The sequence below is a fragment of the Globicephala melas genome, chromosome 2, assembly GCF_963455315.2.
Source record: "Globicephala melas chromosome 2, mGloMel1.2, whole genome shotgun sequence".
Taxonomy (NCBI): domain Eukaryota; kingdom Metazoa; phylum Chordata; class Mammalia; order Artiodactyla; family Delphinidae; genus Globicephala; species Globicephala melas.
Window position 1 is genome coordinate 70,864,414 of NC_083315.2, and position 23,114 is coordinate 70,887,527.

General features: G+C 45.7%; 1 long non-coding RNA gene across 2 annotated transcripts in view; it reads right to left on the reverse strand.

Moving 5' to 3' along the window:
- Positions 1 to 23,114, reverse strand: part of LOC115864872 (uncharacterized) — a 115,892-nt gene that overhangs the window by 54,579 nt on the left and 38,199 nt on the right. For both annotated transcript variants that reach the window (XR_009562763.1, XR_009562762.1), the window contains exon 5: positions 1,453 to 1,527. This is a non-coding gene — a long non-coding RNA (uncharacterized lncRNA). The remainder of the gene's footprint in view (positions 1 to 1,452; positions 1,528 to 23,114) is intronic.

Here is a 23,114-nt window from a genome sequence, read left to right on the forward strand (position 1 = left end):
GAGATCACTCTTCTGAACAGCTTGTGTATATATTTCTAGTTCTCTTTTTCTATGTACATATACACAGCTTTCAAAGATAAAATCTCTAATATGAAAGTAAGTGGGATGGGCCTTTGGCTTGGAAGAGCTTTAGGCCTCTGTGGTAGACTGTTAGCCCAGCTCCCCCATACTGTGGGAGGACCCAACATCCCACTGCTGTGAGTCTGATACTGATGGCTCACAGCTGTGTACTTCTGTGGAGATTTGCCCTTGACCAGATGGGAGCTGCCAACCCTGAAAACGCCTGAGAGGTTATCCAGGGAGGCTATGTCCTTTTCCCAAGGGCAGCCCACAGTCAATGACTGACTGATACTCCGTGTAAAAACCTGGCTCCCTTGCCTCAGGGCAGAAAAACTTTGTGGGGTCACTTATGTTCCAGAGCTGCCCTTGGGATCAGGCTGAGGTTAGGGTTCAACCTCTGTGCTTAGCTTCTTCCCCTGCCTCATCCTACACCATCTTACAAGTTTCTCTGGAGAGCACTTCTACAAGAAGTCTCTTTCAGCTCTAGCCCTCCAGGACCAAAACATGAGTCTAGGGCCTCGCTACTCAAAGTGCGGTCCATGGACCGGCAGCTTCAGCATCACCTGGGATCTTGTTAGGAATGCAGAGTCTCAAGCCTCATGCCAGACCTACTAAGTCTATATTTGCAATTGAACCAGACCCCAGGGGGATTTGTATGCACATTACAGTTTGAGAAGGCTGTCCCAGATTATCCTAGATTATCAGCGTTGGAGAGAAAGAGAGCTCTGAATAGAGCCCAGTGGAGGAAAGTGATTCTTCTGTGGCCTAACTTCCACTGGAGCCTGGGAGGTTGGATAAAGGGAGAATACTGTGTTAGAAGTTCTAAGGATTTGAGCTGCATCCCTGCAGACAGGGAGAGGAATACCTTTTGGAGGAAACTAGAGACAGTGGAAGCACACAAGGAGCTGGCAAAACCGAAGATTTATCCTAGGCAGGGAGGATGAGCGGTTCCTGGATAAGGAGGCCGCGGCACGTCATGCACAGTTTCTAATCCCTCCTCTTCCACCAAAAAGTTCATGGAAAGGCCTGGGGTGAGTCTCCCCGCTCTCTGAGCATCTGTCCTTTCATATATAACAAGGGACCTGGACACGTGATGTCTGAGATGCTCTGCCGATCACAACCTATATGGGTCTAAGAAAAAAACAAAAAGTGGCCTCTAGAATTGCAATCACAAGCCTCAGGCAAAGGTGACAGACACATTAACTGAGAGAGGCAGTTGCTAGGATAAGGGAACCCCCAGGGCGAAATTTAGGACCTGTCAATCAGTTCTGTTTCATTGTATCAAAAATGTTTTTTACCGAAGAAGGGAAGGAAGGAAGGGATGGAGGGAGGGAGGAAGGAGAAAAGAAAGAAGGCTGAAATCAGAGTGGGTACTCTCCAGGAGGTACTTACAGGGATCTAGGGAAACAATGGAGAGAGCAGCAATTCTTCCAGCTTGTGGAATCAAATGGCATGGACAGAATGGGCCTGAAATCAAAGAAGAGTCAGTGTCAAGTCACATGGCCTCCTGCACAGCAGTGTGCCTCCCAGAGCTTGTGTAAAGCTTGGAGCTCAGTTGCACACCCTGGAGCCACATCTACCTGGTCAAATTCCAAATGGTGAATGAACAGGGCTGTTTCTGGACAAACTTGAACTGGCAAGGCTGTCTTCATACCCTCCTCAGCCATCCTCCTTCCTTTAGAATTATCCTTCTGTGTCTCAGATGCCCAGAGCTGCTTAGCAACCTCCCAAAGTGGTACCTGATCAAGGCTGGCCCCCTACAGACAAGGCCTATGTTCTAGAATTTTCCCAACTTTTAGGTTAGTTTCCTCTCTTGTACCATCCAATCTGGGAGCCACTAGTCACATGTGGCTATTTAAGTTTCAAATTTCAATTCATTAAAATTAAATGAAAGTACATTTCCTCAGTCACACTAGCCACATTTCCAGCGCTCAATAGCCATGTGTGGCTAGTGGCCACCATATTGGACAGCGCAGATAAAGGACATTTCCAGTGTCACATCAAGTTCTACCAGACAGTGCCGCTGGCCCCTTGCCTCATGACCTTAGCACTCAACTTTAAGATCCCCAGGCCTCCTTACAAAAATTTGGACGTGGGAAGGGTGAGCAGGAAATGGTTTGGGGGACCTTGTGCCCAGAGCTGTTTTAAACCCTTACTTTCAATTCCACTGTTTTGAAAAATTACAACTATTATGGTTAAGATTAGCAATGACCATTACAATGGACTGAATGCTTGTGTCCCCCCAAAATTTCTGTGTTGAAATCCTCAGTGTAATAGGAGGTGGGGCCTTCAGAAGGTGATTAGGTGATGAGGGTGGAGCCCTCATGAATAGGATTAGTGCCCTTATAAAAGAGATCCCAGAGAGTTCTCTCGCCCTCTTTCTGCCATATGAGGATACAATGAGAAGAGGGTCCTCGCCAGAATCCAACCATGCTTGTACTCTGATCTTATGCTCCAGCCTCCAGAACTGTGAGAAATAAACTTCCGTTGTTCATAAGCTACCCCATCTGTGATGCTTTGTGCCAGCAGCCCAAGCAGACTAAGACAGCCATACAGCTGCTCTGAAAGCAATTGTGAGGCCATGCTGGGCATTTCATTCAGCATACTGGTGGAAGGTAAGCAACTCAGTTGATGAGGGGGGTCAGGGGGCAAGGAGGGGAGGGGTACAGAGATTCTCAGAGCCAAAATGTTCAGAGAACAGCAGATGGTATCTGAAAGCACAATTACTGTTCCCTCTTGATGGATGCCTCATGGGACCCTTAAAAAAGATTATTCAAACTAATTTTCTTCAATGACACTTGCTCTCAAGTTTCTTGTTCTGATTTTCCTTTAATATGAGTTAAGATCCTTTCTGGTTTCCCACTTTCCTGGAATGTGCTGGGGAGAACACGTGGTACAGCAGAGAGAGGATGAACTTCAGCATGAGACAGCTTGACTTGAATCACCGCTTTGCCATGTGAGCTGTGAGACGGTGGGCAGGCTGTGTCAGCTCTCTGAACTTGCTGCCTCCCCTGAGGGATGAGTGCAGAAATACCTGTCTCACATTGCGGTGGTAAAGACTCAGCGAGGTAACATCCACGAAATTGCCCGCACAACATCTGGCACGTGCCGGGAACTCAACAAATATTAGCCTCCCTCCTCTTATTCCCCTCCTGCTGAGCTTTTACAGCAACAGTGCTCTGTATTGCAACCCAAAATCAAACTCTTGCATTATTTCCTTCTTCCTCCAAAGGCTTTGAATCCAGTGGCTGGCCATTTCTTCTTTACCCACCGGTATTTGGAAAGAGGAGGCATTCATCAGCAGCACCTCTCTTCTCTTTCCTGGCTGTGTCCACTTCTCTGCAAACTACTAACCCTTTATTTTGTGGCTGGGTTTTGTAATTCACAAGTTGGTGTGGGTATTTCTTGGAAATGGCACAGGGGTGATCTTCTCTGGGGGTTTATCAAAACTGCTGAATTCGGACTCTTTTTGCCAAAGCCCCTTCTATAGGATGTGGAGCAGATGGTGGGTTGGCAGACGCTGTCTTAGCAGGAGACAGGCGCCTAGAAAACAAGGGCTCTGAGGAATATGTCAGAGAGAGGTGCCCAGGTCCCACAGGAGGGGACACTCAGCATAGATGGACGGGCTGGCTACAACGCAGCCCTCCCTGTCCCACCAGGTAAGGCTGCAGCTGCTCCACACACGATGGAACCCTTGTAATCAATCAAGGTGTCAATCCAGATGGCCTGTGACAGAGGGATGGGGGCCACAGGTGGGCAGGTGGGTAACGGAGCTCTGGCAGCCCTCTTCTGTGCATGGTTAATGCATGAGGTGATATTCAATCACCTCCAGTGCAGCAGGTGGGAGCAGGAGAGCAGCTAACTATGCAGAAAATTACCAGCCTAGAGACCACTGGAGTCAGGCTGTAGCTGAACAGTGGTCCCACACTGGTCCCTAGTACGTTGTTTCCACAGGTGGCTGGGGAGGACTTCCTGTGGACTGGATTAAGTAAGCCCACCTCTTTCCCTCAAGGAGAGAGAGAGAGACGGCACAAGGGCTTCTGTCTTTTGCCCTGAGTGATGGCGCGGGGGGATCACTTTCAATCCTGGACAACTTTGGAAAAGGATGGCATGTGGGAGGGAAGTCAGCACAAGGAGCAGGGCCAGGCCAAGAACAGGACTGACAGGGGCACTGTTTTTGGCCAAGACTGGGGACCAGAACCCAGGGAGGGGGGAGAGGCAGCAGCCACAGTGGGGAGAAGTGCATTTCACCGAGAAGTAACTATGTTGACAAGAGCTGGCAGCCGTGCCTGCCTTTGAACAGGATGGCTGCCTTGGCCCTTGCATGGAGGTTGTCCATCCACCCATCCTGATCCGCAAGGGGCCCAGCTGACGCCTCCCCTCTGCCCTGAGACCTCAACACAGGGGAGCAGGTCTGTGCTCTCAGGGCAGGCGGCAGCTCTCAGCCAGAGAGCCCATATTCTCAGGGTTCTTTCTGATTTATTCTCTGAGGTCAGAGCTAGGAGTGGTTGACAGAGAGGGAGGGAACATTCTTCAAGGGCAGGAAACAGGGTGGGTAAAATTTCAGTGGCGAGGAAATGAATCATCTAAGTGTGGAGTCACGTGCCATTTAGCGAGGCCCGGGCACGTCGACCAGATCAAAGTTCTTGTGTCTCAAACAAATTCCTTGTTACCACCCTCCCCACAGGTCTCCTCCACCCCTCAGTCCTCCTGGCTTGAGGATGAACAAAGGGAACTCCCTCCTTCTAACCTTTTAGTAACTCCAGCCAAACCCTTTAAAGCCATCCTCTCCTTCTCTCAAGCCCCACATTCACGCCCTCAGAGCCTTGTTTCTCCTCCTTCAGGAATCCCACCATCTAATCTAAACCACCATCCGTTGTTTCCCAGCTGGTCTCCCTGCCTCCTGCGTGACCCCTTCCAATCCATCTCCCAAACTGCATCCCAAGTGATCTTCCAGAACATCTCTCCCCTTTTAAACCACCCCCCACCCCATGGTTCTCTACACTCTACAGGATAAAGCAAAAGCTTCTTTATCTGGCTTATAATGCCTTTTGTGATATTACCCCTTCTTAGTTTTCACATTCCTCTCACATCACTCCCCTCCCCCACTGCTGGCCCCCATACACACACACCATCTAGCTCTTTATTTATTCATTTTATTAGTAACATTCATCAAATATGTATTGAGTGCTTACTACATGCCAACCCCTGTTCTAGGTACTGGGAATACAGCAATGAACCAAACACATGATCTGCCCTCAGAGTGCTTACATTCTTTAGCAGGAGTGGGGGAAGCAGGACAAAAATCCGTAAATGGGCAAATACACACTATGTCAGATGATGATAAGGGCTAAGGAGAAGACAGAGCAGAGGAGGAAGATGGTTGGTAGAGGTTTCTAGTGCTCACCTATGCCCAACGGCCCTCCCCTTCCAGGCTACGGCCCAGCAGGTTCACCCTCCCTCAGCACCCCCTGAAGTTAGATGGGGCTAACAGACTTGGGGTTGCCAAGGGGGAGGGGTTTGGGGAGGGATGGACTGGGAGGTTGGGGTTAGCAGCTGTAAGCTATTGTATATGGAATGGATAAACAACAAGGTCCTCCTGTAGAGCACAGATAACTATATTCAGTATCCTATGACTACCCATAATGGAAAAGAATATAAAAGAAGAGTATATAGACGTATAACTGAATCACCTTGCTGTACAGAAGAAATTAACACAACATTGTAAATTAACTATACTTCAATTTAAGAAAAAAGAAAGAAAAAGTTAGATGAGGCTACATGACTAGTTCTGGCCAATGGGCTGTGAGCCTTAGTGACGTGGGTGTCAGTCTGGGGCTAAAGCATTTGTTGGGGTGAGGTCTTCCAGGGCTCACCTCCCCTGCAGCAGCCACCAAGGAGCCTATGTGTTCCAGTGGCTACAAGATGGCAGAGTTGCCACTTGGAGGACATCTGTGCTGCTAAGTTGGCCAGACCTGCAGTGGATCTTGGGGCAGAGATGATCAGGGTCTGAGGTGGTGTCAGTGAGGATGGAGGGGTTAGGGGGCACGATCAGAAAGTTTAGGAAGTGGACCCCCAGCATGTAGAATGAATTTAGGAGTTAAGGGTGAGAGAGGAGTCTGGGATGAGTCCCTGAAAGGGGGCCTGGGGGCCCGAGGGAGAGAAGATGAATTCAATATGGGGCATGTGGAATGTGAGGGGTTGTTTATGGCACCATATCATAGGTATTTGGATCTAGGGGTCGAGCACCCAGAAGAGTGGTCTGGTTGTACAGATGAGGGAATCCTTGAGAAGCAGATGGTACGTGAAGCAGTGGGAGTGTCCGAGATCACCCAGGGAGAGGGGCAGAGGGGGGAGGTAATGGGCAGAGGATCTCCTAGCATTAAAAGGGGTTGGTAAGAGTCAAGGTCAGGGAGACTGAGAAAGAGTTGCCAGAGAGCTACACAAAGAGCAGGAAAGAACCGTTTAGGACAGGCTTCTCAGACCTCAACGGACACACAAATCACCTGAGGGTTTCGCAAAAAGGCAGACCTGGCTGAGTAAGTCTGGGATGGAGCATAAGACTCTGCATTTCCATAAGGCTCCCAGGCAGGGCTAATGCTACTGGTCTGCAGACGGTGTTTTGAGAAGCAAGGGTGTAGGCGAACTCAAGGAAGAGACTTTTCAGAAGGACAAAGTGGTTAGCCATGGGATGTTTCTCTGCAATGATTGTTTGTCTCATGTAGGAGCAGAGAGTGAGGAGGACTGAGCCATCCTGGATGGAAGAATTCTGGGACAGGAAGTCCCTTCTCACAGTAACTAGGTCTACCTGGACCAGGTGATGCCATGGGTTCTGGGCTCCATCCTATGGATTTTGAAAGGCATGTTTTCTTCAGGTGGCCTTCCGGTGAGGTGTACACATCCACAGGGCCCTCAAGGAGAGCAGGAGTGTCCCCTCCACCGCTGGAGCAGGGCCAGGGCTGTCTGAGATGACCTCTAATAGATGCAGCTGGACGGCCATTCTCTAGCCCTTCCCTGACCCACTGATGAATCTGCACAGGTGTTTCACACCGCACCTCTGCATAATGCAGTCACACCGACACCTGGCTCAGGGGCTTTCTCAGCTCTTGTAAAGAGCAGCTGGGGCACTTTGGAAGCTGGGGCACTTCTCTTACAGGACAACCCCACTTCTGAGAAAGACCCAGGAGAGCCAGGTTGGACGGGGAACCCCCATTCCCCAAACTTCTCTGGCTCTCTCCAAGTGCACATCCCTCAGTAAGTCAGTCAGTGCTCTCCACAACTTTAGCCCTTAGGCTTACCTCCCACTATGTCTTCCCCAGTACCCTTTTCCATTCCCCCGGCTCCCCTTTCCTCCAGCCATGACAATCTACTCCGCCTCCCGAGAAGCCACCTTGAAATCTTGTGCGTCCTTTCTCCACTCCCCTCTCTGTCAACATTTCAAGGCCTGCCTCAAATTCTATCTCCTCAGGAAGTCTTCTCAGATTTCCCCATTAGGGTGAATCTCCCCGCCACCATTAGCCCTTCTGTTTTAGCATTTCTCAGAGGCTGCTTTCGTTAGTTGGCTGATTACACGTGAGTGTTTGCCCACCAGTTTTTGAACTTCTGGGGGTTGAAGACGCTGCCATATTCATCTCTGTCTCTGGGGCTGCTGCATATGGTTGCACAGGTTGGACACTGCACAAGAGCATCCAGCTTGGGTGGGGAGCAGGGGATGGGGTATGGGGAGGGGGTTGTGGGATCTGATTTAGCCTGAGCTTTGCTCACCAAGCTGTGCTCCCTGGCAACGGCCTGCGTTGGCCCAAAGGAAGAGATGACTTTTTCTATTTCACACAAAGATGCTGTATAGGAGAGAAGGGGCCTAGTCCGTGCCCCTCTCATCATTTTGCTTTGCAGGTGACACAGCCCAGTTCTTTACCATAAGTGCTGAATAGCAATTCAAGGCTATCGATGAACAGAGCTGATCATGCCCTCTTTTCTAGCTCTGCCTCTGCGGGCCCCTTGAGTGATTCACTTTGTTAATCTGAAGACACTGCATACTTCTCTGAAAGGATTTAAGAAATCTGTCCCACATCATGACCCCTTTCTGGAAAGGTCTCAGCCCCTCCCTCCTGAATAGCAGTCTGCCTCTCCCCTTTCTCAGGTGGGTCTCAGAGCCCCACCACATACCTGGGTGACTAGTGGAAGATTCTACTACCAGAATCATGTGAGGACTGGGGCTAGCTGAAAAAATGACTGTGCATTTCTTTCCCCCAGAGTGAAAATTGTCCATTTTCCTATTTCCACCCAATCCAGTCCTTGGCGTCATCACATCCATCCACTCTTTGCCCAGCCCGCAGGAGGGGAGATTGTTAACAGCAAATTCCTTTCAGGGATGTCCAGCGGCCACTTGCACCTCCACATAGGAAAGCCGAGGGAGCAAGAGCCAGCCTGGCTGTGCTTGGGGGCAGGAGAGAATGAGGAAGGTGGGTGAAGACAATAAGGCAGGTTGGCCTGTCATGGCCCGAGGCCCAGCTGCTTCTGAGGCCAAGAATCACTTAGGGGAGCTATTCCTGAAAAGAGCTAAGGGAGGGAGACACAAGAGGGAAGAGATATGGGAACATATGTATATGTATAGCTGATTCACTTTGTTATAAAACAGAAACTAACACACCATTGTAAAGCAATCATACTCCAATAAAGATGTTAAAAAAAAAAAAAAAGAGCTGAGACTGGTTAGGGAGGTCTTGACCTTCCAGACTCCTGCCCTTCTGCCTTTATCTTTGCGGCCCCTTCACTTTCCAGGCCCCGCATCTCTGCATGTCTTGGCTGGTCACCTTCCTTCTAAAAGTCTCTAGTCTTTTGGCTTCTGCAACGTGGCACCCCTGGTCTCTCTGGATCCCTTCCCTCCCAGGCCTCCTTTGTGCTTTCCCCTCCCGCTGCCCACCCTTGATCGCTGGTGGACCTCTAGCCTCACACAGCAGGCCTCCCTGGCTAGCCAACAGTGCAGCGGGGAGCCTCACAACTCTTCTCTGCTTTGACAAATGTTTGCATGCACACACATAAGTTGCTTTTAAAAATCAAAATGGTTTCCTGCTATGTGTACTGGCTGTGTTCTTGATTTCACTTGATAGCACCATCATGCCCCTGTAGCAGAGGCAGAAGTCTAGAATCATCTTTGACGCTTCCTATTTCTCATGCTTTCCAATTTAACCTTCTAAATCATTCTGGAATTGCCCTTCTTGTCTATCTGGACTATCTCTGTCCACTCATCACCTCTTACCTGGACGATTATAATCATTTTCTTTTTTTTTTAAATGAATGTTATCAGTTACTAGTTTATTTATTTATTTATTTATTTATTTATTGCGATACGCGGGCCTCTCACTGCTGTGGCCTCTCCCGTTGCGGAGCACAGGCTCCGGACGCGCAGGCTCAGCGGCCATGGCTCACGGGCCCAGCCGCTCCGCGGCACGTGGGATCTTCCCGGACCAGGGCACGAACCCGTGTCCCCTGCATCAGCAGGCGGACTCTCAACCACTGCGCCACCAGGGAAGCCCCTAATCATTTTCTAATTGGTCTTCCTATCTCTAGGTTGGTCTCTTTTAGATTAATCCTTTATACCATTAAAAAAAAGATTTTGTTTTTGAGATAAAAGTCATATAATGTAAAACCCACCATTTAAACTATTTTAAAGTGTGCAATTCAGTGGGGTTTTTTTTTAATAGATCTTTATTGGAGTATAATTGCTTCACAATACTGTGTTAGTTTCTTTTGTACAACAGAGTGAATCAGCCATATCCATACCTATATCCCCATACCCCCTCCCTCTTGTGTCTCCCTCTCACCCCCACCATCCCACCACTCTAGGTCATCGCAAAGCACCGAGCTGGTCTCCCTGTGCTATGAGGCTGCTTCCCACTAGCTATCTATTTAACATTCGGTAGTGTATATATGTCGCTGCTACTCTTACTTCGCCCCAGTTTCCCCCTCCCCACCCCCGTGTCCTCAAGTCCATTCTCTATGTCTACGCCCTGCCACTAGGTCACTACATTCATCAGTACAATTTTTTTTTTTTTAGATTCCATAGTGGTTTTTCTAGTACATTTACAATGTTGTACAATCATCATCACTATCAAATTCCAGAATATTATACCACTGGTTTTTGAACTCCAAGCCTTAGTCTATTACTGGGGCGCTGTGAAGTCAATTTAGTAATTTTAAAAAATGAAGTCACCATAGAAGAGAATAGATCACAGAGCATTGCAAAGGTGAAAAGGTAACTACTGTTTCATGAAACTTTTGTTTTAGTTAGATGTTTTTGTATGTTCCAGTGTATGTACAAGAAATTGAAATGAATTTCTAACTGTGAGTCATGATTTAAAAATGGTGGGGGGGGGAGTGGGAAAACCACCATGAGTCTACACTGCCTACCTAGAGTGATTGTAAATCATAAATCTGAGTATGTCACCCCCCTATCTTGCCATTGGCTCCCTAGCTAAATCAGTTATTAAGAAATGTTTCTTAAGAGTCTACTATGTGCTAGTCACTGTTCTAGGTGCTGGGATACAGCAATAAACAGGGCAGACAAAAACACCTGCCCTGGTCCAGTTTAGATTCCAGATGGGGGAAACATAATAAATAATAAACTCATACAGTGTGTTAAAAGGTGATAAGTGGGCTTCCCTGGTGGCGCAGTGGTTGAGAGTCCGCCTGCCGATGCAGGGGACATGGGTTCGTGCCCCGGTCCGGGAAGATCCCACGTGCCGTGGAGCGGCTGGGCCCGTGAGCCATGGCCGCTGAGCCTGCGCGTCCGGAGCCTGTGCTCCGCAACGGGAGAGGCTACGACAGTGAGAGGTCCGCGTACCGCAAAAAAAAAAAAAAAAAAAAAGGTGGTAAGTGTTCTGAAAGAAAAAAATTGAACAGGGTAAGGGGGTTTAGACTGTGGAATGAGGGAAGGAAGCTAATGCAGTTTGGAAAAGGATGGTCAGGTCTGGCTTCACCAAGAAATAACATTTCAACAAGACTCAAAGAAGGTGAAGGAGTGAGCCATGTAGATACCTGGGAAAACAGCATTTAGGATAGAAGGAAAAGGCAGTGCAAAGATCCTGGGGCAGAAGCTGCCTGGCTTGTTTGAGGGCTAGAGAGGAAGGAGGCTGTGAGAGTGTGCAGGGGTATTGCAAGGAGATAAGGTCAGAGAGGCAGTTGGAAACCAGGCCTTGCTGGGCCTATGGGCCATTGTAAGGGCTCCGGCTTTTACTGTGGGGGAAATGGAGCCATTGCAGAGTTCTGAATAGAGGAGTGACATGCTCTAGGCTACATTTTAAAAAGACCATCTACAGGATTCAAACTGCTTAGGTTGAAGTTTGAAGTCCTTTCTGTTTTGGTCCTGACTATAGATCCAGACTATTTCTGGCCAAATCCATCAGCAATGCCAAAAAGCTCTCATTTTCTCCATGTACCATGATGCTTCCCACCCCTGGGACCTTGCCTCTGCTGTCCCCTCTGCCCAGAAGGGCCCTCCCCTTTGGCCTGGCTCACCTCTCCTCATCCTTCTGCTCTCAGCTCAGATGCTCCCCCCTGTCACAGCTCCGCCCTTTGTCTGGGTGTTGTACCCCCTATTCAACCCCCGGCACCCTCCATGAATGTCTAGCACAGTTTACTTGATTGTACTGTGACTCATGTTACAGTATGCAGCTTGCTTTCATATCTCTGATTCCCAGGACGCACAGGATCTTGCCTCTTGCATCTTTTCATCCCATTACCTAGAGCAGTGGTGCCCGTAGGTCAAGGATGTAGTACAGGAGTGGTTGTTGAATCAGCTGTTGCTGATGAGAACTCAGCAAGGCCTAAATCAATGGCCCAAGGCCATGCAGCTCAATGCTCCCCGCTCCTTGCCTGGTACCCCTTCCACTACACCTTGAGGTTCCTTTCCTGGGGTTCTCTGAGGTGTTCCTGGGGGAGGTGGAGGTGCGATTCCCCAATGTCTCTGGAGGAATTTAATAGATGGGACAAGCTGAGTGCTGGAAGGGGTGGGGTGGGGAAGACGCTCAGAGAGGCGGCAGCCTGTCTAAGGTTACACCGTGCTCACTGGACTTGGGGCGTCCCCTTGCAGCATCTGGCTCTGCACCGCGATAAGCGTACCTGATACTTCCCAGGCCCAGCTGTATCTGTTCTCAGCAGCAGATCTCCTTTCACCCAAAGTGCTTCATCAACATTAGAACTGGAGAAGGGGGCGCCAGGCCGGCATCCCTGTGGTCCATGACACACACAAGGCTTTGGCATAAGTTGGGAACAAACTCGGGGACTCCCCTGAGATACCTGAGGGTTTCCTGCTCTGGGCTGCCCTGCCAGAGCTTGGGGATTAGTAAGGAAGGAAGCAGACCTCCCCTGTAAGCTCCCCTCTCCTGTGGTGAGAAAGACACACACAGTCACGGCGGGAGGGATAAATTAGGAGTTTGGGATTAACATATACACACTACTATATATAAAAAATAGGTAACCAACAAGCACCTACTGTATAGCACAGAGAACTATATTCCATATCGTGTAATAAATATATATATTTATATATATAAAACTGGATATATATTGTATATATTTAACTATAATATATTTATGTATAACTTATATATATAAATATAACTGAATCACTGTGCTGTACACCTGAAACTAACACAACACTGTAAATCAACTATACTTTAATAAAAAAATTTAAAAAAGACAGACACACACACACACACACAAACACACAAGGACAGGGGCACCACTGAAAATGAAATAAAATGTTAGACACCGTTTCCCTCCTCATAGAATTTCCTTCCTTTTTTCCCCTGTCTTCCTATAGGCAACCAAGAATCACACTTTCTGGACACTATGAAGTCCCTCTTCCAATCATCTCTGCAGCCTAGTTCTTCCTTCCCAGGTCTGTTTCCTTATAAATATTCCAAGGTGAGGCTGCCAGCCGGTGATTTATTTACAAGGGGGTATCATTTCGTGCAGCTGTGTGTGGTGTCCAAGCAAAAGGCTGACTATATCTCTCACCAAACTCAGCCTTGTTATCTATTTCAGGTGAGACTGGGGTGATTCACTCCATCTCGAGTTTCCAAGCGAAAATGACTTCTGCCTTAAAAACGTTCAGAATGTAAAACAATGAAAAATGGTAAAGATGACAAGCCTAACAAGTGGCTATTCTGATGGGCACCACTAGGCATAGTGCTTGAACGGTGTCGCAGGGGAGGCACTCAGGTGTGCACACACTAACGTGCCACCACCCTGGAGCCTCAGCCAAGGTTCCCTCCCCCAAAAGGGAACCTTACAAAAGAGGTGGAGGCAAGCCCACCAGCACAGACCCAGGCCAGTCTTGCTAAAGGGCTGCTTATCCCAAACCTTTCTAAGCTTCATTCCACCCCCACAACCTTCTGGGGATGAAAAGACGCTAGCGATTTCCCAGAAGACGATGCCTATGCCCACATGCAGACCACTTCGGCCTGTGATTTCAGGAGATGCAGGAGAGTGAAGGGCAGCAGATATAAGGCAGCAGGTGTTGGAGGCAGCCAGAGGGGGGCAGCAATTCTAGGGGTCAGGCGTGGCTGAGGTCTGGACCCTGACTTAGACTTGGCTACAGAGAGCAAACGAGAAGTCCTAAGCAGGAAAGATGCTTAAAGGTAGAGGAGCTGACATTCAGACGTCTTGCAGTAAAGAAACAATAAAGGGAAAGAAGCTAATGTTTATTGAACACTTTCTGTGTTCCAGTCACTGTGATATGTACCAGAGGGATATAAACGGGTGTGGTCCCTCACCCGAAGGAGCACAGGGTCTAGTGGGGCAGGCGGCCAAGTCCCAGCTACCATTAACTGCAATACAAGTCAGGGGGCATCAGGGAGCAGCAGTGCCAATGTCAAGCCCAGAGGCTGCAGAGGGGCTGCGATGATGGATAGGCACCCTGGTTTCAGGGTCCTCATCACCAGGGCAGAAGGGTGGCTCCCCTCTCCAGTTAGGGGCTGGGTCACAAGGGCAGAGGCTGGACCCTGGACTCAAATGGGTGATGTCTCAGTGAAGGCTTTCAGTTTTCCTGAGGTCCCAGGCAGCCCCAGCCACTCAGATCAGACACGAGGCAGGGTCATATCTTGTTTTCTGGCGCGGTGACTCAGCTGACCGAAATAACTCATGCTAGCAGCAGCTCTTTCTGTGTCTTGTGGGCTGGGCAGAGGCATTCTGGGAAGGCCAAAACTGCCAACCAGTGAAACATGAGGACTGCTCCATCAGACTCAGCCACAGCTAGGGCGGGGGAGGAGAGAGACAGAGACACAGAGAGAGAGACAGAGAGACAGACAGAGTGGGGTTTCTAGCACTGAGGCTGGGGTGCCCCTCAGCTCTTGGCCCAGCAGCTGGGGAAGCTACAGGGTGATGATGACCAGGGAAAATAGCTTACAAGTCCCAGGACTCAGAATATGCCCTCCGAGGCAGTGCCAGGCACACCTGCAAGGTGTGGGGCCCTCTGCAAACGGACTCCTTCCCACGCCAGTTCACGTGGCTGCTCCCAACTCGTGCAGGCTCCCAAAGCTCCCCTTCCCTGGGCTCCAGGATGATCCCGCACATTCTCTTCCCAGGATCCCCCTGTCTCGACTCTTGGGCACAAGGTCTGAATGTGCACCTAACAGAACCACGTCGCAGGTGCCCCTCTCCTAAGGCTGTCTCGTTGTGTGAGTTGGAATTTGCCAACGAGGAGGGATGCCATCCATCTCCCACGCTCATCCACATGCAGTCCACATACCAAGGCTCATTCATCCCCGCTTCCTCCATTTAGAGTCAGCAGGGGAAGCTCATGTTTAAAAGTGGGTCTGGCACCCTGCTGGGTGCTTACCAACGTCCTTTCAACTAGACAATAATCCCAAGACACAGATCTTGTTAAGTAGGTGAGAAAACCGAGCTCAAAGAGCATCAGTGATTTGCCCAAGACCACACAACTGGTTAGGGTGGAGCTGGAATTTGGGCCCAGTGTCTTCTGTGGCATCACACCCAGGTCACATCCACAGGCCTCCCTCTCAGAGTCTGACCACGGTGGGTGCTTAGAGCCTGGACAACTCATCTGAAAATGGGGATCATTTTATATTGGTTAAACGGAAGTCTTCTTATCCTATGTGATTGGGACTAGCAGTCGGCTGATTAATCGAAAAGTTTGGCCGAGCTGGAAAATCATAAAACAGGACACATATAATCTTATTGTGATCTGGACCCATGGCCTTTTCTTTTAAAAAAAAGCCCCCTGATGACAATCCTCTGTCTCACACGAGCCACACTCATAATTTTCACTTTCTGTTTTTATAAAGAGAGAACCTAAGTCACTTATGAAATAGTCTGAGTGCAGAATCCTAGATTCATACAAAGCTCTCCGTGTTTTACAGTTATCCCATCCATACTTTGTTTGAAAAGATTTTTTTTTTTTTTTTTTTTTTTTTTTTTGCGGTACGCGGGCCTCTCACTGTTGTGGCCTCTCCCATTGTGGCTCCGGACGCGCAGGCCCAGTGGCCATGGCTCACTGGCCCAGCCGCTCCGCGGCATGTGGGATCTTCCCGGACCGGGGCACGAACCCGCGTCCCCTGCATCGGCAGGCGGACTCTCAACCACTGCAGCACCAGGGAAGCCCTGAAAAGATTTTTTAGTGGTTCACCTTTGTCAAGTTTTTCTAAAGCAATGTGTTTGTCATAAAACAGCAATAGTTGTCTTTTGTTCCACTTCTCTCTTTTGGTTTATGTTCCTTTTGGTTAAATTAAATAACTACAGTGTTAAAGTGTCATAAATAGATCTGGGAACAAAAATAATTGATTCTTGGTAAACATTTGGTGGAAGCAGAAGTATGGAGGCAGGTAAGAGATGAGCTCGTAGCTGGAAGCATCAGTTGGTGTATTTAAGACAGAGGATTGGGGCTAGCTGACCTGGCCAGTCAGTTAAGGGGAGTTTGGTTAAGAGACTCTGCACAGGACTTGACAGAAGGGCTGAGGTGAGGACCAGCTGCAGATAGTAGGAGTGCGAGGATTTAGTGAAGCGGCACTCATAGATAAGCCGTCTTCATGATTATTGAGTCTTCCCTGGTGCTGCATCCCACGTGGACCTCTGCCCCTTATGACCTTTCTTTTCTGGGGAACATTCAAGAACTCCTGACCAGCCGTCAAGAGGCCCAGGTCTAGCTCCAGCTCTGCCTCTAAGTGCCTCTGTGGGTTTGGGTAAAAGACATTATCTCTTCACCTCTGTTTTCTTCTCTATAAACTGAAGGAATTATGTGAAATTGTCTTGGAAGGCTCTTCTGGCCCTGTTAGTTCTAAGCATCTCAGGATCAGGTTTCCTGCTCACTATTCTCCTTGGGGGTCTCAGTCACCCCCAGGGTCATGGCATGCTTCCCCCAAAACTGTAGCAACAGCCTCCTGTGTTGAGCACCAGACCCATGTTTCCTGTTGTTCACCCAGGTGCCCTGCAAGTGGGATGACCTGACCTCTCCTGGATGAACAGATGAGACATTTTAGACCTACTAAATACAACAGCATATTGTCAAACAAGAATTATTAAGAGAGTTTGGCTCTGGAGCAGAAAGGAGCCTCTTATAAGAACATAATATATGATAAAGGAAGTAACACAAAACTGGGGAAAGGAAGTGATGTTTGGTATTGGAAAAGCTGGGTAATGATTTGGGAGAAAAAATCATTTAGACTCCCATCTCAAACTATACACTAAAATAAATGGTGGGTTTTCTTAAATGTAAAACAAACTTCACCACAGAAAAATCAGGAGAAAATATAACTGAATGCTACCAAAGCCTTGAAGAGAGGTGTCTTTGAAAGCCATGGATAAACTCACAAAGGGAAAGAATAATTGGCTTCGTTATGTAAAAATAGGTAAAAGCAGTTTGTGTAATAAAGAAATAGGCAAATGGGAAACATTTCCAGCTAAGATGAAACATGAAGGGTTAACATATTTACACAGAACTCATACACATGGTTAAGAAAACCGGTAAGACACCCATCAACAAGTGGGCAGAAAACTCGGATATTATAAAAGTGGACACTCAACTGCTATGGTAAAAACTCCAACCTTTCTAGTAGTTATATGAATGAAAATTAAAATAGGAACAAATAAGCCACTAAGTTAAGCAGAACATAAAAAACTTAGCAATATTTAGTGCCGGTGAGGCTAGGACAAAATTGCCAGGTGGGAATTTTAATCCCAACCCTTTGGAAATTGATTTCACTTCAAGACATTTTCAAATGGCCTTATTCCCTTTGACCCAGCTTCTAGAAAAGCACCCTAAGAAGATGATGTTAAATATAGATACAGCTAGTTCTAATGAAGATATTCATCACAACACTTTTTATGAAAACATTATACATGTTACAGAAGAGGGAAGAGTTAAGCATTATGTAGTATAAAAACGCAATAAATGATTTTGCAGACATTAAAAGCATCAATACTACAGCAAGGTGGAAAGTGACATTTACGTAGCAAGTCAGTGAATCTCTCTGAGCTTCAAGTTTCTTATTAATAAAATGTGGGTAGTAATAATACCTTCCTCAGAAAACTATAATTTGAAAAGATACATGCACTCCAATGTTCATAGCAGCACTATTCACAATAGCCAAGACATGGAAGCAACCTAAATGTCCATCGACAGATGAATGGATAAAGAAGATGTGGTACATATATACAATGGAATATTACTCAGCCATAAAAAAGAATGAAATAATGCCATTTGTAGCAACATGGATGAACCTAGAGATTATCATACTAAGTGAAGTAAGCCAGACAAAGACAAATATCACATAATATCACTTATATGCAGAATCTAAAAAAAATGATACAAATGAACTTATTTACAAAACAGAAATAGACCCAAGGACATCAAAACAAACTTATGGTTACCAAAGAGGAAAGTGGGGGGAGGGATAAATTAGGAGTTTGGGGGTAACATATACACACTACTATATATAAAATAGATAACCAACAAGGATCTACTATATAGCACAGGGAACTACAATCAACATTTTGTAATAACTTATAAGGGAAAAGAATCTGAAAAAGATATCTATCTATCTATCTATATATATATATATATCTGAATCACTTTGCTGTACACATTGAAACTAACCCAACATTGTAAATCAACTATACTTCAGTAAAAAAAAAATAGTACCTTCCTCATACTACGTTGTGAGAACTGAGTGAAATAATGTGTGTTATGTGTTTAACACAACACCTGGGCTCTAGTAAGCATGCAATAAATGTTAGCTAATGTCATTATTTCCATAATTGCCAAATGTAGATAGTATAGAACTGGAATGGAATGTGAAAAACATAATAGTTATGTTAGCGTGGGGCTTATAGGTGATTTTTTTCTCTATTTTCCAAACTTTCCATATTATTGATATATTTGGCTTATAATCATAACAGCTTTATTGAGGTTTAATTTATATATCATAAAATCTATCCATTTTAAGTATACAATTCAGTGATTTTTAATATATTACAGAGTTGTATGACATTACCACAACCCATCACCTGAAAAGATCCCCTGTGCAACTTCGTAGACCCTTCTTGTTTACACCTCAGCCCCAGGCAAGAGCTAATCTGCTTTTCTGCATCTACAGAATTACCTTTTCAGGACATTTCATACAGATGGAATTAGGTAATATATGGTCTTTTGTGTCTGGTTTATTTCAGTTTATAATTTATGGGAGTTCAAAAGAATAGTATGCCACTGTCATTGCAAAATAAAAACAAAACAGAAAGCAATGGTCGTTCCTTGGCATGGTTGTTCTTTATGTTTTACCCAAATTTCCAGTACCAGCCAGGGTCCTGGCAGGAAACAGATGCCCACTTTTAAGGGTCAACTGAAGAGAGTTTAATGAAGGCACTGTTACAGAGGGGCTGGTAAAGTTAAGGGACCCGACAGTGCAGCCTCCAAGGCCTCATATCAGACAGCAGCTAGTCCTACCTCGAAGCCTAAAGGGACAGAGGGAAGAGCAGTGGTACTGGAACCTGCAGAGAGCTGTAGGGGCCGGGGAGACCTGGCAGGGAGGGAGCTCGTGGACGGCAGGAATCAACATCCCAACCTCAAGCCCTGTCCTCCTTCTTGATCTGCTGCTGCTGCCTCCCATTGGCTAAACCCAGCGGGAAGGCAGCAGCTTGGGAGATCATAGAGGTCAGCCTCCAGGGCAAGAGCAGGGCAGAGAAAGGCTTAGAATGGGTATAGAGGGACCACAGAGACCCCAGCGCACACTGTTCCACCCGTGTCTCTTTCCGTCTCCATGTCTTCCAGAACCACGCATTTAATCCCACTGCAGTGCTTGGAAACCTTCCCCATGCCACCAACTCTGACCTTCTCTTGCCTTTTACAAGCTGGTGCCTGAGTCTGGGATGCTCTGCCTTCTTGCCTTCAAACTTTGCTCAGACACCTCCAAGGGGAGGGGCTGTTCTTACCTCTGTGCTCCACAATACAAGGTTCAGTCTTCTAGAAGAGCACTGGCATATTTTGCTGTAATTACCTGTTGTCATGACTCTATGTGACAGAAAGCCACCACATTTCCCTGGAGGGAAGTAGCTGTTTTATTCATGGTGCCTGGAATACCACCTGTCACATGGGCGAAGTTAGTTCTCTGGAAAGAGAAGAAGGGATGGCATTTGGGAGGGTAACTTCTGCCTCCCCAGAAAAATAGAGAATGAGTACAATGCTACCCAGATGACCATGAAAATGCCCCTTTCAGGAACAGTCCAGAGGGCAGGGTGGTGGAGCAAGAAAATGATCATTTGAGCAGACCCACGCTCAAGCCCTGGCTCTGACACTCATTCGCTGGGGGTCGGCGGGGCGGTGGGGGTTTGGTGTGTGAGGGTTCTTAGGAGTCCATTAAAACATAATATTCTGTTGGCTTCTTCCCTAACATAGTACAAAGGGTGTGGCTCTGGGATCACACAGACCTGAGTTTGGATGTGGGTTTTGTTATTTACTAGACTGTGCACTACCATTTTGCATAGGATTTTTAGCTGGGCACATAGTCACTGAGCTAACTGGTGCATTTCCCAGCCTACCTTATGGCTATGTATGATCATATGACTAAGTTCTGGGATCGTGAGTGGGAGTGAATGTGTAACTTACTCATCTGCCCTGAAAGTGAAGAAGCATGTCCTGCCCTTCCCCCTCCTGCCTTTTCCTGTTGTCTGGAAAGTAAACACGGGGTGGGGGGAGTCCATTTGGATCACACAAGTCCCCCAGGTGACTGGCAGAAGCAAACCCAATTCAGTTGGAGCAATGCAACTTCTATCCAGGCCTCAAAGAATTACACAGATAAAGTATCAAGGCACATATGTTCACAGTAAAAGACAAGACACAGACTGAGAAAAAATATGTGCAAATAACATACCTGAGAAAGGACTTTGTCTTAGTCCATTCAGGCTACTATAACAAAGTGCCATAGACTGGGTGACTAATAAACAAGTGAAATGTATTTCTTACAGTTCTGGAGACTGGAGTCCAAGATCAGGATGATAGCTTGGTTAGGTTCTGGTGACAGCTACTTTCTTGTATCCTCACATGGCAGAGAGAGGGCTAGGGAGCTCTCTGGGATCCCTTTATAAGGCCACTAATCCCATTCATGAGGACACCACCCTCATGACCTCCCAAGGGCCCCATCTCCTAATACCATCACACTGGGGATTAGGATTTCAACATATGAATTTGGGGGGGACAGAAACGTTCATTTCGTAACAGACTTGTATGCAGAATAAACAAGGAACTCTTAACAATTCAATAATAAGAAGATAAACAACTCAATGAAAAATGGGCAAAAGATTTGAATAGACATTTCACCAAAGAAGATAAACAAATGGTTAATGCGTGCATGCAAAGATGCTCAGTATCATTAGTCATTAGGGAAATGCAAGTTAAAACCACAATGAAATACCATTTTACACCCATTGCAATGGTTAGAGTCACAGACAGACAACAACAAATATTGGCAGGGATGTGGAGAAATCAAAATCCTCATATATTACTACTGGTGGGAAGCTGCTTTGGAAAAATGTTTGGCAGTTTCTTAAAACTTAAACGTAAATTTGCCATATGACCCAGCAATTCCATTCTTAGAGATAATACCCAGGAGAAATGAAAACATATGTCCACATAAAGACTTACATAATGTTCATAGCATCATTAATCATAAAAGTGGAAACAAGTAATTAGTGACTGGATAAACCAAATGAGCTATGTTCATACCACGAAAGACTGAGTGGAATGCTGAGTGAAAGAAGCCAGACACAAAAGCACATATTACATAATTCCATGTATATGAAATGTCCAGAAAAGGCAAATTTTTAGAGATAGAAAGTAGACTAGTGGCTGCCTGGGAGTGAGAAAAGGAATTAACTATGAGTGGGTACAAGAGATCTTACTGGGATGATATAAAAGTTCTAAAACTGGATTATGATAATGGTTACATTACATTACAACTCAGTAAAGTCACTAAAAAACACTGAATTGCACACTTAAAATGGGTGAATTTTATGATATATAAACTATACCTCAATAAAGTTATGGGACATGGAATTTCTGAACATTAAATTTTTCTTGTAAGAACAACAGCAAAAAAATGTTCAGATAAACATAAATCAAGAGAGAGTATCATCAACAGACTTTTTAAAAAGGAGTTTTAAATGACATAATTTAAGAAGAAAAATAATGTGGGAAGGAAGAATGGGGAAGGAGAAATGATGAGCAAATAAACACACTAGGAAGGGAAGGAAATGCATTAACTTGATCCAAGGCAACTATAGACGCCTATGGTAGTATTTGCAGATTCCATGATTGTTTTCTCAGAAAAAAAGAATTTATAAATAAATTGTTAGAATTAATGAGATTTTAGCAAAGCTAATGTATAAAAAGTCAACACACAAAATTCTATTATACTTCAACACACCACCAACAATGTAATTGAAAATGTAATTGAAATGATAAAATTTATAAGAGAAACAAAAAATGCAAAGTATAAATTTAACCAAACATGTGCAAGCTCTTTATGGAGAAAATTGCAACACTTTCCTGAAAGACATTAAAGAAAACTTAGCTGAATTAAGAACAAAATCATGTTCTTGGATAGGAAGATTTATTATTTATTATTATTTATTGTAAAGACATCGATTCTCCACAATGCAGTTTAATATAGTTCCAATAAAAATCCTAACAACACCATTTGTGAAACTTGAAAAACCTATTCTAAACTTCATATTGAAGAGAAAAAGTCCAAGACTAGCTAAGACACTCTTGAAGAAGAGCAAAGTCCTGGGAATTATCCTGCCATATAGCAAGACTTATTAACATAAAGTATTTAAGATAGTGTGGTGCTAGAGCAGGAATGGATAAATAGATCAGTGGAGTGCAATAGAGAGATAAGAAACAGACCTAAACATATATGAAAATCTGAGTTATTATAAAACAAGTATTGCACATCAGTGGGGAAAAGGATGGACTATTCAATAAATGATGCTAGACATCTGTGATAAATGATCCATGGGGACTGGAGGGACACTGAATCCCTACCTCACACCATGTATAAAAGCAATTCCATGTGGGTTAAGCACTAAACAATGAAATGCAAATCTATATATGGGACCAGATCACATAAAAACCACACACACACGCACACACAGAGTACATGTAAAAACTGGTGAAGATTGAGTAAGGTCTGTCATCTAGCTAACAGTATTTACCAATGTGAAGTCTCTGAGTTTTTACACTGTACTACAGTTTTACATAAGATATCACATCTATGCACTATTTTTGAAACTTCCTGGAAGTTTATAACTATTTCAAAATTAAAAGGAAAAGTATAAAATGTTTAGAAGACAATATAGAATGTGTTAATGACCTCAAAGTGGAAAAGACTTTCATAGCCAAGACAGAAGATGCAGAAACCATAAAGAGAAAGATGAATAAATATGATTACACTAAAGTTAGAAACTTCTTCATGAAATGACATCCTTTATAAAGAGGATAAGAATATAAGAAAAGACATGTGACACACACATAATCGCCAAAG